Source organism: Musca autumnalis, unplaced genomic scaffold (genome assembly GCF_047663935.1).
Source record: "Musca autumnalis isolate F117 unplaced genomic scaffold, ASM4766393v1 scaffold_5, whole genome shotgun sequence".
Classification (NCBI taxonomy): Eukaryota; Metazoa; Arthropoda; class Insecta; order Diptera; family Muscidae; genus Musca; species Musca autumnalis.
This window is the reverse complement of record NW_027412088.1, coordinates 998,846-1,019,288: the sequence shown is the minus strand read 5'-3', so window position 1 is coordinate 1,019,288 and position 20,443 is coordinate 998,846. Positions and strand designations below refer to the sequence as shown.

At 34.2% G+C, this 20,443-nt stretch overlaps 1 protein-coding gene and 1 long non-coding RNA gene across 4 annotated transcripts in view; both read left to right on the top strand.

The window, feature by feature from the left end:
* Stacl (SH3 and cysteine-rich domain-containing protein) overlaps positions 1-20,443 on the top strand; it is a 427,746-nt gene that overhangs the window by 132,494 nt on the left and 274,809 nt on the right. The window lies entirely within an intron of this gene.
* On the top strand, positions 10-18,550 carry LOC141404712 (uncharacterized). Of its 3 annotated transcripts, none has more exons than XR_012413069.1 (2): positions 10-7,498; positions 15,498-18,550. It is a non-coding gene; the product is annotated as an uncharacterized lncRNA (long non-coding RNA). The 3 variants fall into 3 exon arrangements; XR_012413067.1 differs by lacking the exon at positions 15,498-18,550 and adding an exon at positions 9,543-10,180; XR_012413068.1 differs by lacking the exon at positions 15,498-18,550 and adding an exon at positions 9,524-10,180.

Here is a 20,443-nt window from a genome sequence, read left to right as displayed (position 1 = left end):
GGAGGGGGTAATATTTACTGTTTGGTACGCACCACTTATCCAGTAAAAGGCAATAGCGCAGGATAACATGTACTCTTAGTAACCCTTCACTGCCAGCAACTACTTACCTGAAGCTCCTGTCGATGTAAATGTCGTCTAAGAACTGCCTCGAGTGCATTTCCTTCATTCGTCTTCGATTCTTTTTTGTGGAGCTCCCAATTGAATGAAATACCTACTCCTTCCGCATGATGACGATGGCGCAATGCCAGTGCAAATAATTTCTTGATGCAATTTAAGATGGTGTTATTAAACTACTTGAACGAGTAGTTGTAGTTTAACGATAAACTTATCTTCTCATCTTCTCCATCCTTAACCTTTCGTCCACAAACTTGGTGCTTACTTTCACATCATACCTTTATGTTGTCGTGTGCTGGTTGTGCTTGACTTCTTAGGTCTTGTTAGTTTATCTTAAACTTTGTATAGCCTGCTCAGCATCGATGTGTCTCCCCGTAGTTTAAAAATTCTTCAAGTTTAGGTTGCATGACCGTGGGTGGACGTGTGTATGTACATATATATATATGTATACATACATATATGCTAGTTTTCAGTGATGATGACGTATTACTCAGGTAAATTTAAAGTTGTATACACAAATAAATAACAGAAATGAAATCCCGGTGGAAAATATGGTCAAAGACATAAAACTGTAAAGACTGGAAAATGCATTTGACATACAAATAGTGCCCGAAAAATTAGACATACAAATAGTTGTAATTCTTACTCCAATAATGATTTACAACAGTCATAAGAAAAATATAGTTAAGTGTTTCTTTTTCACTCATCCCTCTTAAGAAGCGTCGGATATGTAATATTTAGTATATGTAGCCTTGGTTAATTCCTTTCTGAGTATAAGTACACGCGAACTTAATGATGACTTTTACTGACATCAAAATCGCTCCCTTAAATAACGAATCAGAAATTCAATATTTTATTATTATCCCATATGTATACACACGTGATATTTTTCAATAAAAGGCAACCTGAAATCTGAACCTACTTCACAATAATTCTGCATATATTTTACAAATCTTGACATATGTCAAACTTAATATAATTTTGAAAATATATTTCTAGACCACACATTCCAAATTTCATATATGGGAGCTGTTTCCAAATCTAAACCGATTTCAATATAATTTGGCATACTTATTTCCATATCAAATTCTACCACAGATTACAAATGAAATTGGATATGAATAGCGTGTTTGATGCGTCAAATACATGAAGTCAATCGAAAATACATATGGGAGCTATATCCGATTTGAATATAATTTGGTATACTTATTTCTAAATCATTTTCCGTCACACATCCAAATTTTGTCTATCTGTTACCGTTCTATAGATATTCGCATACAACTTTTACATTTTTTTTTGTAGATAATGTAACTTTCAGGTATATATATATATATGTGTCTTTGTGAATTATTCCAACTCATAATTGTATTCATATCAATTAGATATTGCTTCAGCGGCTAAAAACGCTAACAATGTTGTTATGAAAACGTAACAACGGTCTTTAACTCCATCCATTGAAAATTTGTAGCAATTTTTCTTCCTATTTTTTTATTATATGTCTATGTCTTTGCTACGTTCATTGCATATTTGTTCCAGAAGAATCTACACATTTTTATTATATATATACATATAATTGTTCCACAAACATCCCATAAGTGACAAGGGAGATTTCTCTCATATCAATGAGTGCACCCCGATTCATATTAGCTCAATGATATGGGAACGTACAGTTTATCGCCGAGTCCGAACGGCGTGTCTAATACACCACTTTTGTAGAGAAGTTTTACATGGCTGAAATACTCAGGAAATGTCGCCAACATTACTGAGGGGTATTTTGCCAACGTTGAAAAGTGTTCTGATGTTGCCTGGCCGGGGAATCGAACCCGCGACCTTATGTGGGCACCACGGTGGCACCCACACACACATTTTTATTACGATAACAATTTATCGAAAAAAAGTAGAAAAAGTTGTAGATTCTTGGCGAACAAGTGGGCTAATAGCGGGTGTTATTAGCTCCAAATCTATAGCGGCAAATCCCAACGGGACATACAAAAATAAAAGAATGAAATAAAGGGGATTTCGGTAGTCTTCTGCTGTATTTTACTCTTTTATTCGGTTGCTTACCGTTGGGATGACAATTGAGAAGTGAAAAATTTAGATTCATTTTGTACATTGAAACGATTGGAATTCATAGAACCTTTTTTCCACTGAGTGAAAGCTTTCGCTGTAGTGGCTAAAGGGTTGCCATATGGCGGATGTTTACATCTATTATTAGAATTCAACTAAACTGGTTTCAACATTTGGAGTTCTGGAACATACCATGCATTTGGAAAGTTTGACAGTTAAAGAAAGATCTTTGGGCAGAAAACTGTCATTGCTTCCTTTAATTCCCTGAAGATGATTGGAGACTCCAATCGAAATATTGGAAATTAATAAAACTTGGAAAAACAAAAATATGAAGTCTTTTACTTGAAAAGCCTATAGCCGAACAATACAACAACACAGTTTGACAGTTTTTAACTTAATAGTACTCTGGACAGTTTGACATGCGACCATGTACAAAAAAATGGAATTTAATTGTGAACACTTTCCTCCGATTATTTTTCACAATTTTTGACGTGAATAATCTCAGCAAGAGTGCAAAGGCACTATGGAAAACTGGTTCATTCAATCGTTATACTGCATGAACACCTGGCCGCAAAAATATCTGAAGTCCCCTGAGAAACTCGAAATACGAACAGAAAAAATCGAAGCATTGTGCGTATGAGTAGAAGACACTGTAGAAGTGAACATTTTGAAAAAAATTGTGTTTAAATAAAGCTTTTTTGTGCAAACAGATTTTCAATTTTTCTCTTGATTCTGTAATTGAGGCAAAAAGAATCAACATAAAATTGAAAAATACCTTGTTTGAGTTCTTTCTTCTTTTGTTTTTTCATTCGTAATGCCAGATTGTTTAGTTTTTACAAATTTAAAACGAACAAATTATGTGGCAATACTTTGTTAAAAATAATGGAAATGTGCGAATTTTTTAAATAAAATTTTAAAAAAATTTCAAATTAAATGTGATTTTGTTAATAAAACTATATTTTTGTGTTTGTTGTGTTTTTTTAGTGTTTTAAAGCGACATCTTTAAAAAAAAAAAAAAAAAAAATACAATTCCACTTGAGAAACCAAAGTGGTTTCATTCCGAAAAAAATTTTTGTTTTTCGGTTTCTGAAGAAGCTAAATGCGGAATCAATTCCACTTTCGATCGGAATTGGTTTCTAAGACATGCCTGATAATTTTCCATTTACGTATCATTTCTTGAACAATATTTCTTAGTTCTGAAGACATTTTTTTATGAAGTTCAAAAAATTTTATGATTTTTTTACAACATTTTTAATATTAATTTTATAGTTTCTCAACATTAGCGGCCTAAACAATGAGATTCGAGTACAAAAAAGCTACGAGTATACTTTAGAGCTGACAAACTATCGATATTTTCGATATTTAATTTCAAAATATAGATAGCTATCATATTATCTTTAATTTCATCACCATTAAGTTAGGAATAACAATTAAAAAAGTATCAGTCGACTTGGCCGACAGAGATATACCCTCAGCCTGTGTGGATTGAATACCTTTTCCAAAAAAAAAAAAAAAAAAAAAAAAACTTATGTATTTATGTACCGACAAAAGTATGGATAGGATTAAAGCTCAAAAATTTTCGGGGATATCAATTGATAGGGTTTTTTTTATCACACTAGCCTACGAAAAACATAATATCGCTTTAAGCAGGGCCACTAGGAAAACCTTTTGTAGGGGAGGTACCGGAAGGAGTGGACCTATAAGCACCACCTTCAAATTTCATTTAATATTCGAAGAAATAATACAGTATCCAAAGTGTGGACGAACACAATATTCGGTTCGAGCCCTCCACCCACTACATACATACATATGGTGCCATAGGGTTTTTTTTACAACTTTCGGGTTGTTTTCTCAAGAAGTATGGACTTGCTCCTGAAAAAAAACTTTTACTGCTGTAATTGAGGCAGCAAATGTAAGTTGCTACAACAAAAATCAAAGTGATTCGAGAGCAGGTCTTAAAGTGAATTTATCCAAAATTGTGTGTGGGAGGTACCCGAAGGAGTGGACAAATATAGTCCATATTCGAACCTTATCTATATCTGGTTGATATTTTAGGATGTGTAAAGTATTGACCAAATCGGTCACTCCCATCAAGAGTTATCGTGCGCACAATTTTTCCGAACATTTTTGAACTTTTGTGTGGAAGGTACCTGAAGGAGTGGACCGAACTTCAACTAAGTACGAAGACCAAATTGTGGACCGAATCGGCAGATCTGTTCGAGAGTTATCTTGCGCTCCAACCACTACACACGGTGTCATATGGCTTTATTTCAACTTTTCAGGCTATTTGCTCAAGAAGTATGGGCATACCCCTGATGAAACTTATACCGTTATATGGGGGCCAGTGAATACAAGTTGCTACAACAAAAATCAAAGCGATTCATGAACAGGTCCTAAACTGAACTTTTCCGAAATTTTGTGCGGGAGGTACACGAAGGAGAGGACCGATTAAGTCCATATTGGAACCTCATCTAAGCCTGGTAGAAATTTCACGATGTGCAAAGTATGGACCAAATCGATTACTTCCTTTAAGAGTTGTCGTGCACATAAATTTTTCGAACATGTCCGAACTTTTGTGGGGGAGGTACCGGAAGGAGTAGACCGATATAATCCATCTTCGAACTTAAACTAAGTTTGGCCAAAAATATACGAAAGCCAAATTTTGGACCGAATCGACAGACAGATAGACGGACGGACATGGCTAAATCAACTCCAAATTGTCTGAAACACATTTCGTCCAAACATACTTGGGGTCTAAAACTATTATTTCGATGAGGCACATGTTGCCCGTAGGAAAGTGTATATACCCTCGTTAGCATAAATGCTGAGGGTATAAAAATGGGGAAAGTTCTATGCTTTTGTTCACATTTTGCACAAGTACTGCACTGAAATGCAAAGGAGAAAAAATGACTTACATACATACAATAAAATCCTTTTATTTTTCAGTAATTACTTCTACTTACATTCTCACATTCACAAAAACGAAAAGCCGCGTAATTTCGATTCATTTGAATATAATCGATAGTGCCATCGATTTTTTTGTCAGCTCTAGTATACTTTACATAGAACAATCCTTCGAAAACAGCAAAAATGTAGTGAATTTTGAACGCCATCTACTCTTTAATGATAAAACTACTTAAAATATATGTTTGTTTCATGTTATTTATTCTTAAACATTCTATATTCATTTGTTTGTGTCTTATCTGCTGTTAATAACGTTTTACTCATTCTTGAGGGGAGTTCGAATATGAGTTTTGGATACTGTATGCTTTGTAACTATCACCCAAGCTTTTAAAATCGAGGTAGTTTTTTTTTATTACTCGCCAATCTGCATAAGCTGGCCCAACATATTTCGAAAAAAATCGGAGTTTCGAAAGAAATCGTGTTCACAAACCAACACAAGCTTTCAAATAATTTACAATAATGTGGCTAAAGCTTTGAAAATACTTTCGATTTCCATCTTAAGCTCTAATATGTTTTAAAATAAAGCAACAGGTTTCATATTTGCCATATGTTAGACAGCTGAGCGTGTTTAATGTTCCATCTCAGTCACTGTTGACCTAGTGAAACATATTAAAGCTTAAATCAAAGCAGCTGTTTTTGACAGCTGTCTTAGGTCTGTTGTGCGCATGTGACCAATTTCTTTTGTCAACATATATTTGAGGTAGGCTCACGAAAGGACACCATTGAAATGTTTAGTTTAGTGCGGAACGAGTTAATACAAGGTCGTAGTTACGTGAAAAGCGTGAATAGCAAAATTGTAAATTTTGCAAAGTTTTTTTTTTCAACTAATCAACATTAAATTAAGTGCATTTAAATGGAAAATCGAATGAAATACTATTGGTCGTCAGCATAACGCCTTTAAACTAAATTGTGTAACAATAAAAAGTTCCACATCTGTGTGAATTTGTGTGAATTGCCTTCAGCTGTATCACATTTCCTGTGTTAACAATCATAATATCTACGTCAAGGTCTCTATCAAGAGCAATTGTTGCTAGCTGATATTGTCCAGCTATAGAAAAATATTGCAAAGTTACTTGTACTTCCCAATTCAAGTCTCGTAAAATAATGTGGTTAAGAATAAATATAAATTATTTTTTAGTCGGTTAAAACAAATATTTTGTTGCCAACGAAGAAAAAATCTATCACAGCAAATTTTATTTGAAACACAAAACAATACATCCCTTCTTACAAGTTGCCTTAAGCGTTGAGATAGGGAGAGAGAGTGAGAGAAAAAGAGCAATTCAAGAGGAAATTCACCACAGCACACATCGATGAACTCACACTAGTTCTGCTGTTACAAACAAACATCATTACCATAGCAGTGGCCTGCTATTGCTGTAGAGAGAAGTGATTTTTCTATCGTTCAAATTGTGGTGTACGCTAGGGAAATTGAATCAGTCACGTGCTACTTCTGCTGCGAGTCGAAACATATGCGCGCCTAAAAGTATACAACACGCTTGTAACATCCGACCTTATAGAACGCAACGTTAACACGACCACAATCTTAGCCACTGCCAGTACTTGTTTTTTGGCTGTGTTTTCCTCCATTCATACGAAGCCTCTATGTGTTTTTTGTAACTGTGATTGTGTTAGCCCAAGTGTGGGTGTACCTGTGTGTATTGTGCGAATTTGAATGCGCGCGCGACAGCTTGTGTTATTTGTTTGTGTGTGACGATTTGTCCCGTCTTGCCGCGTGCATTAGTGTGTATGTGTGCGCTGGTGGGAAAATTGAATGAACGATAAAGTCTGCGGCAACTACACAACTACGACAAAGATAACAAAGAGAACTGACACACGAACACAATTCGTTTTAGCCATTGTGGTGGTTGGATAGAACAAAACCCGTGAAACGGAAAGCGGAAAGACTCGACCAAAGACAAGCCAAATTTCGCCAATAAGGCTGCCAACGACGACAGTGATTCACCAGAAAAACACATTGCCATCAACGCCTTCCCCTGCCTCTTACATCGTCGCAATTCGACTTTACAGTCCACTTGAGGCGAATCGAGATCTCAGTGAAATCATTGAAAGCTGCACATTGCCTATTAAAACATAAACGCACAAGTTTAACGCCTTCTTCGACAAAACATACCTCGAAGCGTGTTCTACTACAACATTAAATTATCTATATTGGAAATACAATTAAAATCGAAATCCAAAACCAACTCATACGAATTACCAACCGAAAGAGTCTCCGCTATATATGTTTTATTTTAAAACATATCCCCGTTGTTGTTATTGTTAAATTGATTTTTGATTTTTCATAACGAAACACAAAAAATCAACCAACCTATCGTTTGCCCTTTTTGCCCGTGTAAGTAAAGTTTCTTTTTATTTTCTTCTTTCTTCACGCCATCATGATTCTTCTTCTTTTTCATTGTTTTGCAATTTGACTTTGTATCTTTGTCTCAAACTCATCTCCTAGAGCTGTGTTTACTTCCGATTTGTGTTTGTCTTGTTTAGCCTTCATTTGGTCCCGAAATTTTCTTTTATTCCTTCTCGCTTCAGCAAACCACCAGTCACCCTAAATCTTCTTTGTAAAGTCACCGAATCGAAGACAACAAACAAAATAAAATCAATAAATAACACCGTTAGTTTTAATGCTAATCGTTCACAAAGTTAAACAAAGTAAAACTACACAAAGAGTGGAATGGATTACTTTTGGTCACCCCTTACGACTGTATACAAAGAATTAAATGATTAAATTCGTTTGAAAGTTGAATCAGAAACTAACTGTCCAGAAACTAACCAGCCTGTAAAAACTAAGTCAACTGTAAATATAATACATGGAAATAAAAGTTTCTTTAACGAGAGGTATTAGAAAGTATGGCAAAGGTTTAGTAGTGCATACATAAAAAGGATATTCAACCTAACTGGGTCTTCAGTCTTTATGATATCTCTATTATATTGACCGCATGGCGACAATATTGAGACAAACTTTTTCATATATTCCCAGCAAAATGTTCGATGCCAAAGATGTTATTCAATCATGGGTGAAAGTGGTCTGGCATGTCATCTTTTTTAGCATCTTCATCGATGAATTTTATATGAGCGTGGACCCCAAAAGATGCTATTCATTTTTGGATCCAAAGCATGTCATTTACACCAATGCTTTGACATGTCATTTTCACCAATGCTTTGGCAATGACATTATCATTACAATGAGAGTTTTAACAACGTTGGTTGTGATTTTAAGTCTTCGACTAAATCAAGCCTATTGTAAAGTATTAATCTTATATATTTAGAAAAATGTGTATAAATAAAAACACAAAATTCATATCTATTGGATCGATGGAAAGGGTTCAAATGCTGATGAAAAGATCGGATCTTTCACGACTTCCTTTGCATGGGTTCAAATGCTGATGAAAAGATCGGATCTTTCACGACTTCCTTTGCATGGGTTCAAATGCTAATGGAAAGATCAGATCTTAAACGACTTCCCTCGAACCAATGCATAAGATGCAATGAAATCACGTCATCGCATAGAACACCTTCCTTTAAATTTTGCTGGGTTTGTATGGAGAGAGAATTTTATAATTCGTTGCTGAAAAATATTTGAAAAAAATTCAATATTCATTATGTAAATAAATTGAAGGTACATTTTATCGTGATTTGATAAACCATCTAGACCGAGTGTATCGGTCATTTAAAAAATAATATTGTCAAAAGCTTAGCGAAAATCTTTTACAATAGAGAAAAAGTGACAACACATTTCTTAACATTTTTCATGCTGTACACAGTTGTGCGGTGGTGTTTTTGATATTTGTAAAAAGTTACAATCCTAATGTATACTTTATATATTTCTGATCAATCAGTTTAACATTATAAAATTAATATACATATATGTTTTTTGTTGACATTTTGTTGCCATCACTGCCGTCCAAGAAACGCTTGGCTACGACAGTCCTTGCCAGATCCATATTTTATGAGATCTTTGACTATTTGATTTTCCGAACACAAATGTCCAGCTTCTGGGTGCAGAGAAAAAAATTCGACGTTTCAATTACTAAAAACTTCAGATCTCTGGAACAATTCAACTTTCAAACGCATCATATTTATAGTATTCAGTGAAATGGAAGACAAGTAACCTCCACATTGCAAATACACGTATTTAGTTTAGCTACTGCTACTGCTGACTTTGAAAATAAACTAAAAAAAAAAACAAATTAAATGTTCCTATGAAAACACTTAACTCAAAATACACCCTAGACATCTCCTTCCTAGTTTCTTTTTTGTCTCTCAATCGTTTTCGTTTTGGTATTAGCCTAACATCTATTTTAGTTGCCTTTAGTTGTGTCCACTTCAGTTCATTCCATAATTCATCTCGGATTGTTTTAAGTCTTCTAATGTGCTCGCAGCCTGTGTAAATAGATAAAAATCCCGAAATTTGTGAATAAAAACGGAACCTAAAACACGGAAATTCAACCATATGGAGATAGACGACTACAATCACAACCATCACAACTGATACTTCCATTAGGCATGATGTATGTTTTGTAGAAATTCATCGCCTGCTAATTTTGTTATAAAAACTAAACAAACAATTGGACCGAAATTCCAAAAAAGCGGCGGACAATACATCCTCCTCCTCCATCACTGCATTCTCTATGTAAACCCAACTAAAAAGGAACTGAAATCCCATTGAGTTTGTCTTGCGGATATAGACACTTATAATTTTAAGATACCGTACATATATAGAACAAATAGTAGTGCATTGTGTACATACAAACATACAATATAACTGTGCATACGTACATATGTACGTAGATATATAAATAAAAGTAGAATAAATTAAACACCAAACTGAAGAAGAGGGGGAGAAAGAACAAACAAACCCTCCCCAACACAATAGCAAACGAATAATCACTATCTGCACCTACTTATGTATGCAAACAGACAGACATACATATTTACGTACAATCATTGCAATTACTTGTATGTGAGTGAAAAACTAAGATAATAAAACCAACCCACTATCTATCTAAGAAAATAAAAAGTTTTATTCGGCAGAACAAAAAGATGAAAGAAACGCCCAAAGACGATTGACCAAACAAAACGAAAAAAAATAAGTAGGCACCAGCAATTTAGACTGTGACACAAAGCACTGCATTCTGCACCGAATTTAAAACACTAAAATTTAGACAAAACTAAAGGCAAACAACAAGTTTGAACCGTCAAATTTTTGTTCTGATTGTCATATTAGATCGATTGTGTTTTGTCGCTTTTCTGGCGTTGCTGGTGTTACTGATTTGGTTACGCATCTGTGTCGATTGTAAGCCAAAATGCGTGTAATTGTGTTGAAAAAGAATCGGTCGAACAAACGCGGCACTCCGACGACAACGGCTCGTGACCTCCCACCGAAAAAGGCATTGGCAAAAGTAAGCTAAACGAGAATGTGATCAAAGTTCATGCTAAAATTAAAAGAGATTCAAAGCACATAATCCAATTGACACTACAATCAGAATCCAATTTGTCAGATTTGAATTACACCAAGACCAACTCTTTCAATTTTATCTATGTGCCACAAGTTATACGAGTATTTTTGTTGTTGTTCGTGTTTGAGTTCAATAAAATTCTTTTTTTTTTGTTCGTTTCTAAATGTCTTGGCTTATACAAAACAAAAAATGCAGTATTTGATGTTTTAACCGTTGAGTCATGTGATTCTCACTTTAGTTTTGTGAATTAAAAAAAAAAACTATTTATGACAATAGCAATTGAAATTTAAATTAAGCACTTTCTAACTGTTTCCATTTCCGAATTTAATTTCGTTTTCTAACGTTCCAAAGTCTTTATATATTTCCTCTGTCAGAACTAATATTTGTGAGATGTATCTTTTTTCGAGTTTGCCTAACAATTGCACATGATGATCAGGTTGAAAATTTGTTTCCGCATAAGAAATCCATTTATGTGCAGCTAAATGAAATATATTTTATTACAAAATTTTCTTCTGAGTTGATCCATTATGGAACTTTACCATCCGTTGGGAAAACATAGTTCATCTGACGAACTCGAATTCAGAACCTCCCATACTTCTATTACTTCCATTATGCCATACTACCCATACTACTTCTGATTAATTATTGCGGGCGAAGGAAGAGAAGACTATAATTTGGGATGTAGCCACTTATCAGCATTAGTTCCCTTAATCTTGTATAACAAGAACTACTCAATTGTGCGTGCGGTAAACAGATTTCACATGTTGTTCCAATTTTGTGACCACTCTTATTGAGCTGAATATCTACACATAGTCGACGGTCGTTACTTGTTATATAAGAATAAGGGAACTAATGAGGATGCGTAGCTTCAAATATTTGAAGCCGAAAATATGCAAGGTCAACTGCTATTTTTCAGAAACGTGTGTGTTTTTCAACTCCATTTATACTTATTTGAAAAAGTAGAGGATACGGAATCTATGAAAAAAAAACAAGGGAGCCAAGGCTACAGTCGGGTTGGGGCCGACTATGTGATACCCTACACCACCACCCCTGTTCATAAGCTTTTGAATAATAAAATTCAAAATATTAAAATTGGGATAGCTTAGCGCCTTTGCTCTGAATGTCGTCGTTAACACAGGTCAATTTTTTTGAAACGCATTTAAGTGCATCGACAGTACAACCCAAATAAAAAATGGAAAAGTGGGATGTATGCCAACCAGCAATAGGCGTTTTTCTCTGTTAGACCCCCATCAACCCCCAAAATTTCGTGAGGATCCGATCAAAATTTCGTAGTGTGATTGCCCAAAAATGGAAAAAGGGATGCATTACCGACTTTTGCGATATCTCTGTTGTTTGACCACCTATGACAACCTACTTCACATCGTTGCAAAGGTGATATTTTCTACTTTCCTTGCCAGGTTTTGCTTTCGATAAACCTCCTACAGAAGGGAGATATTAACTTTGAAATAAAACGTTGGTCTTTTTTTCAAATATTTTTTTTCACATTCCGACCCCTGAATTTTATCCGACCATTATCAAAAATCAAAAGGTTTTTTCCTCTGTGGGACCCCCAATAACACCCAAAATTTCGTGACGATCCAATTAAAATTGCGACCTGTAGCGTGATTTCCAAAAAAGTGAAAAATGGGATGTATTAACGACTATTGCGATATCTCCGTTATTTGGATACCTACGCCAACCTGCTTTACATCATTGTAATGATGGGATTTTTTACTTTCATTGTCAGACTTTGCTTTTGGAAGGTCCCGAACCAAAGCTGTGATATTCGTCATTATTATTAAAATCGCAAAAATGAAAAGTTGTGTTCTATTAGCGGCGATTGCGATATCTTCGTTGTTTGACCACCTACGACGATCTACGTAACATCGTTGCAAAGGTGATATTTTCTACTTTCATTAGCAGGTTTTGCTTTTGATATACCCCTTTTAGGGGGATATTCGCTTTGAAATAAAACGTTGACTTTTTATCTAAATAAGTTTTTTCCCATTCCGACCCCTGAATATTATCCGACCATCACCAAAAACAATAGGCTTCTTTCTCTGTAGGATCCCCATTAGCCTCCAAAATTTCGTGACGATCCGATCAAAATTGCGACCTATAGCGTGATTACAAAAAAATGAAAAAATGGGATGTATTGCAGACTATTGTGATATCTCCGTTATGTGGCCACCTACGCCAACCTACTTTGCATCACTGTAAAGATGGGATTTTCTACTTTCATGGTCGGACTTTGTTTTCGGAAGATTCCCAACCGAAGCTGTGATATACGTCATTATTATTAAAATCGCAAAAATAAAAAGTTGGGTTCTATTAGCGGCTATTGAGATATATTCGTTGTTTGATCACCTACGAGAACCTACTTTACATCATTAGAAAGGCGATATTTTCTACTTTCATGACCACGTTCTGCTTTTGGTACACCCCATATTGTAGCTGAGATATTCGCTAAGAAAAAAAACGTTGTTTTTTCTCCAAATAAGTTTTTTGCCCATTATGACCCCTAAATATTATCCGACCATCACCAAAATCAATAATCTTCTTCATCTGTGTGACCCCAATTAACCCTCAAAATTTCGTGACGATCCGATCAAAATTGCGACCTGTTGCGTGATTTCCAAAAAAGTGGAAAAATGGGATGTATTACCGACTATTGCGATATCTCCGTTATTTGGTCGCCTACGCCGACCTAGTTTACATCATTGTAAAAATGGGATCTTCTACTTTCATAGCCAGGCTTTGCTTATGGAAAGTCCCCAACCAAAGCTATGATATTCGTCATTATAAATAAAATCGCAAAAATGAAAATTTGGGTTTTTTTGCGACTATTGTGATATCTTCGTTGTTTGATCACCTACGAGAACCTACTTTACATCATTAGGAAGGTGATATTTTCTACTTTTATTGTCAGGTTTTGCTTTTGGTATACCCCGTATGGTAGCTGAGATATTCGCTTTGGAAAAAAAGTTGTCTTTTTATCCACATAATTTTTTTGCCCATTCTGACCCCTAAATATTATCCGACCATCACCAAAATCAATAGGCTTCTTCCCCTCCGGGACCCCCATCAAATCCAAAACTTCGTGACGAACCGACCTTGTAGCGTAATTACAAGGTTTAGATGGACAGACGGACGGACTGACGGACGGACACACATAGCCAGATCGACTCAGCTCGTCGAGACATTCATTTTGGTATACATAAGTGTGGGTCTACGACCATTATTTCGATGCGTTACAAACTTTTTGGCCAAAACCAACTTATAATACCCTCCCCACATAGTGGTGTAGGGTATAAAAACAAAATAAGTCGAAGTTCATTCAAGTTCTATTTTTTATTTCTAACGGTATTTGGTAAGGGAAAGCTAAAGAACTTGGTTGAAAACTTGGTGAACGTCGAGTCTACATTGTAGGTACAACTAGTAAACATTAAAATGATTATAGTTATATGGATGTGTTTATTGAAAGTTTGATTTTATCATCATGTTTTGCATTAATAATATGGAAGAACTTAAATTTATTTATTCACAAATAACTCAAAATACCAAAATTCTGTAAAATCTATCGAATAATATGGCAAAAACCTTCATTTTGAAATCCCAAATTAAAGGGGTACTAGAGTCTAGTTCTATATAGATAGAACATAATTATCCATTAACCAGCCAAAACCCAAATTGCCAAATGTAATGGAAAATGTGGCTAAAACCGTCTAAATACCGTAAATTGGTATATAATTTGACCTATGTGGAAAATATAATTATGGCTACATTGTTGCTCACCCACTATGAACCTCCCGAAAACATCAGATCTATATGTTGTATATATATAGTTTTGTAGCACCTTCCCATACAAAACCACTATCACGCAAAGTATGCAAACAAAAATATGTTCCTGCTTTATGGCATTTCTTTGTATTCGGGTCATATTTGTGTAAATTGCCGAAAACTGTGATTGGTTGATTGTGGTGCTGACGTAGATACTACGCCAGGACCTCAAATATTTAGTTTTCAACGTATTCTACCTCTCCGGGTCTCCTGGAAAGTTTGGCGCATTTACTACCAGCCCCATTTCAGCAGATTTGCTTTTGACGTATTTATAGGTTTTATTTACTGACCATAATATGGGTCTCATGATGATGATGAAACAGATTATTTTCACATCACTCTTTTTCGAGTACGATGTTTAAATTTTCCCCTGTTACCTACAGCATAAAAATATCAGTTCGTTTGTGCTTCAAATAAATTTCAATTGCTGTTTTAAAATGAACTTACATATTTATATACATACTTCACAAAAATATTGGTTTGTTTGATTTTATTGTTTGTATTCTCGAATATGTAAGTACTAAATGTGTTAGTATTTTGTGTTCAAATATACATATACATACATATTTGTATCTTATTTTAATATTTTTCAAAATTTTGATGTTAATATAACCCAGGTCCACTTTTGTGTATTATTTACCACAAATTTCAATTAAAAAACTTTTTGCTTTAAAAATAATTAGAAATGTTGAGAATTTACCTTTTCCTTGTTTCTGTGTGAACTATTTCTATTCGTTTTCTTATTCTTTGATGTGTAAGTCTATGAAAGCAATGAGTAAACTAATTTCTAAATGCACGCTTTCCATTTTGGCTACTTCTTTCGGTTTACTTTTTCCTGGTGGCTGTTTGGTTTTGTGAATGTACCAATGAATGGCTGAAAATGCGTTAACTGTGTGATGGCCATGAATGATGATGACTGACGCTGCATTCTTCCTTTTTGGCCTGATGCAATCCAATTTTTTTTTATGAAACATCCATCTGTCCATCCGTTCATCGAATGCTTTGGAACTAACTAATCATCATCCCGAACGTCTAAAGTTGTTGTTGGTTGACAACTGAATTGCCGTCAATCAGTGCTGTACACACAAAGACATTGTCCTTCGTTAAACAGATACTTAGCTAAAGTGGAAAAATAAGAAGAGGAAGAAAATATTTCAGTAGCGTACACACGAATTCATCCATAAATATATAACGATCTATCCTGTAGATATGTTCTTCTAGTGGAGAAGGGGAGTACTAATGAATCACCGGATTTCTTTGATTTGGCAGCAAAGTCCCCACTTGATTTTCCTCTTTTGCCGATATATTTTACATTCTTCGACTACACTGCAGACACCAGGCATGTTAAAACATGATATTTTCCATCTACTACCACATCTACTATTTCCTATAGATAATGATAGTCACACATAGCGTTCTTCTTAAAAGAATGAATGTAGAGTCGATTCCTTTACTTAGAAATCTGTCTTGTCTTGTTATTTGCCAAACAAAAAAGCAACAACATACATTTTCACAACAATATACATTTATATAACTGTATATAATATACATATACAGTAAACAAACACACTTTAGCATATACATACATGCCTGTATGTACATCGACGTTTGTTTAAGCAAGCCGTGAACAACGACAACAATTGCAAAACTAGAGATGCATGTTTTTTTCTTACTAAGACTTGTTAAAAGTAAATTATTCAATAATTTTTATTAGATTTTGTTTTTTTTTGTTTTGTATTGCGATCTCTTTTTAATTACTATGTGTGTTAACACACACACTTCAATAATAGATTCTAACTTATTTAATATGAATAAATGATTGATATTGTTTTCAGGTACAGGCAGGTAAACATAAGAAAAATAAGTATATGTATGCACCTATATATAATTATACTCTGTAAAACAAGTTATTAACTGTTATTATTTTCAGTATTTAGTAACATTACACTATGCCAATACTAAAAATAACCAAACCGATAAGAAAATGCATTTTCTGAAAGTAAACATGGAGACAAAAAACATGTTTATTGTTGCCTTATTATGCCGAAGGTCATTATTTTATTGTAATAAATTTACCTATGATTTGTCTCAAAAATGATACCACGTTTCTGTTACACCTATTCAACAAAAGGACACTGACTCAAAATTTTGAAATGTTAACTTTATTAGAAACGATATATAATGATCATCCACACTTTTGTCAAAAATACTGTTATGTCACTTTTCATGTCTTCAGATTAACTACTTATGTATGAACAGCTTTTTGTCTCTACTGAAAAATAGACATTTTTGAGTTACTACCGTTTTGTTGAAAAGTTGCGATACGTTCTCAATAAGTTGCTAAGATGGAACCATAATTGGGATTCGAGGATAAAAGCAACAGTCGATGAGTCAATGCCAGCAAAGGCAACTGTGTGAAACGTTTGAAAATCCTTTTTCGATAAGAGATCGATATGGCATAAAAAAACATAGTTTGACTCGATTCCACTATCCCTGATTCGCTTCCCGATGGTTGTGGATCTGTGCCCCACTAAAGTCTGTGTTATCACATTGTGCTATGACTGTCGTTGAAGAACAATCAATCTATATTGAAACGGCATACTCGCATTCCGTGCAGAGAATCATGATTCATATTTGATTTGTCGTGGTACGATCTTTAAAAAACTTTACAAAACATAAAAATAAAATAAATGGAAATTATGAATTTGGATTAAAAAATTTCCATTTGAAAATCGTTCGATTTACAATTTGTGGTGATTTGTTTGGTTTTGGTTGATTTAAGATTTTCATATAAGCAAAAGTTGTTCAAAATAAAACTTTAAAATGTACTGAATAAATAATTGGTATACACACAAACTATATGGTACCAGAAGTACATATCGAGCCATATTAGAGCTGTGCTGAGTTTCTTTTAAGTCATAGTACTAACGGACACAATACAATCTGCCCAATCTGAATATTCAAGCGGAATTGATTTTCCATTTTTTTAAATCATAAATAATTTACGAAAATATAGTTGAATTTGCCAGCACAAAAAGTAATTTTCCTCTTTTTTAAAAGTTTGTATGTTTTAGACAAAATAAACAATTTAGATCAAATAAATAACACTACTATACATCAAATATATGTATTTGGATGATATTACTGATTCTAAAAACATCAAATGGGATTGGAAAATTTCAAGGAGACTGTGCTATCATCAATATGTCTTGGCACATGTTTACACCCTACACCACACTGTGGAAAGGGGTATTATGTGTTAGTGCATTTGTATGTAACATGCATAAGGAAAAGAGATAGACCTAGTTCTTTCTAGGGATATGCATTGAATCATTTTCTGAGTCGATGTACAGGTCGCATTTATTGTCAGATTTGGCTGAAAATTGGGGAAGAGCATTTTTTAGCCGTCGGAAGAACGATATTGCTTTTGGTGAAAATCGGTTCGAATTTGGATATATTTCCCACATATATTTTCCGCCGACTTGAGGTATTTGATGCATCCAACAGGCTATATAATTCAAATTTTGATGAAATTTGGAATATGTGGAATTTGGAATTTCTTCTAGAAATAATTGTGCCAAATTTTCAACTACAAATTATGATTTTTGGTATAAAACCCCAACAAAAATGTTTATTTTACATGTTTTGTATTTTTTTCTGTGTGAATTTTTTGTTCGCGATTGAAGGAAAGTCAAAGAGAGAAATTCCGCAGGGGAAATTTGGGAAGACTGTAGTTTCGTATATTGCGACAGTCTTTCGTCAGTTATCTTCTCAAAGAATCAGTAGCAATAACTTTAATAAATAGAAGTTGTCTGAATAACATATTAAAGCAACACGTCACCATAAATGCCGGAAGACGTAACCCACAAAAATAAAACTTTACAGGAGAAGCAAAAAACGTTATAAAATGAAAACGGTGTTATAAAATATCGAAAATTTTTAGTATCGTGTTTTAAGACGGAGAAGAAATATATTTTTGGAAAAAAATTAAATTTATTTCCAGAATGTTAGAAGCTGTGTGGGTTAAGTCTTTTGGTATTGTATTTTTCTGAAATTCCAAACGACGTAACCCACAATTTATTGAGTATACATTAGAAGAAATTAGTATAAATGAAAAATTATAATTAAATTAGAACTAGTTTATTGGCCTACGCGGCTAAGCGAACTTTTAACTAGCAATCTGGCGGTGTTGGGTTCAATTCCCAATCTTAAAGGTGATATTGCAATGGATCACAATTAGGAGAACTGTCTATTCCACCTACCACTGCAATTAATGTTGAGTGTTCCTTTCCTCCAAAGGATTAATTCCTTAGCATTATGATTAGTGGGAATGTCCATTAGGAGCACGTAATGTATTCCAAGAATACTTTACCTAAAAATTTTTATAACATTTAAATAGCCCAGTCAAAATAGACATGCGTATAAGGGGGAAATAGCAAAAATTCCCACAAAGCTGGATTTTGGTGGAGAGCTAGGGTTTACCATTAGAAGCAACGTCCAAGAAGTCCTCATCGATCCCTTGTGAGCAAAACAAGTTTTTCGGGGACAAAGGTCATTTTTGGAGGCATTATTCAGTTTTTTTTTTTAATTTTTCTCAGAAACGGTAAGACTTAGCAAAAGCCGACTAGAGTAAAAGTTGTAGATTTAACAATTATCTACATGAATGGTCTGTATTATTTGCCAAAACTACCTACCATTTTTGAGATATCGCGATCTAAAGGCCAAATAAAAATTAGCCGCGTAAGTACATTTTGGGGCGAACGGGTGAAAATAACCACACTATGTGTTAGGTACTTCCGGATCCGCCACCCGTGAAAACTATATTTATCCGTAATCAGCGCAACAAACCCTACCTTCGTTTCCGTTGGGCTTTCGATTACACATGTGGAATTTGTTTTAAAAGATAGGTATAATTTCGCTCTTCAAGGAAACATATATTTTTTGGGGAAACAGACCAGGTTACTTCGGTTATTTAAGCCGGTTCGTCTGTGTAAGTGCATATTTCCTTTGTATGTGCATTAAAATCATATGTTTTTTAGAACAACTATATCTCAAGAATGGTTCCTTCTAGGAAACGAATTATAAAGACCGAACTTATAGATAAGTTTTCTGTCTACAATATTTACTTTAGTCACTTTTCGATTAGATTAAACGTTTTAAAAATAATAAATCCGAAAACATAGAATTTCAATAAATTATTAAAAAAAATCGTATTCTTTGACATTAAAAATCACAGGTAGGTCTAGGGATTGTTGTATTGTACTAGCGCAATTATGCAACCAATAGATTTAAATTCCATTTTGTCTTATTCGTAAGCTATAACATTTATATAAATCAATGTCTATGTTATGTTTTTCGATTTCACGTCTGTGAAATGTATACGCATAGGCTACGAAGTGTATATCCTTAAAAAAACACTGAATAAATATAAATCAATTGTATAGAGGTTTTAGACGACGAAAATACTAAGGAAATGACACCTAAGTTATACTGGAGGAATATAAGAAGTAAATGTGGTAGCCAGGAAATCGACTCCCAGTTTTAAAATGGTCGCAGCCCGCGATATTTGTAAAAAATTAATTCGATTACCTTAGATGTCAGAGTATTATCTATTAAACGTCCTTTAATAATGATTTAAACTTAAACTTTTAACTTAAAATTTTGAGCATATACACGTTTTCGGGTCATTCTCATAAGACTTGTCGCGTACATCAGTTTTTGTTGCCATTTGTCTTCAAAATAACCACTTGCTTTTTTGTTGTTCTTGGGAGGTTTATTTAAATCATGGCATAGGTCGGTCTTCAGACATCATCTTCAATTAGACACTTCAATCACTTTTTTATTAAAACTTTCGACATGTTTCCAAACCTGGGTTTTGGCTATGACCTGCGTATAAGAAGAAATATCCAAAATTCCCACAAATCTGAATTTTGGTGCAAAAAGTTATTCGAGTTACAAAAACCACCTAAAGTAAAAGTTGTAGC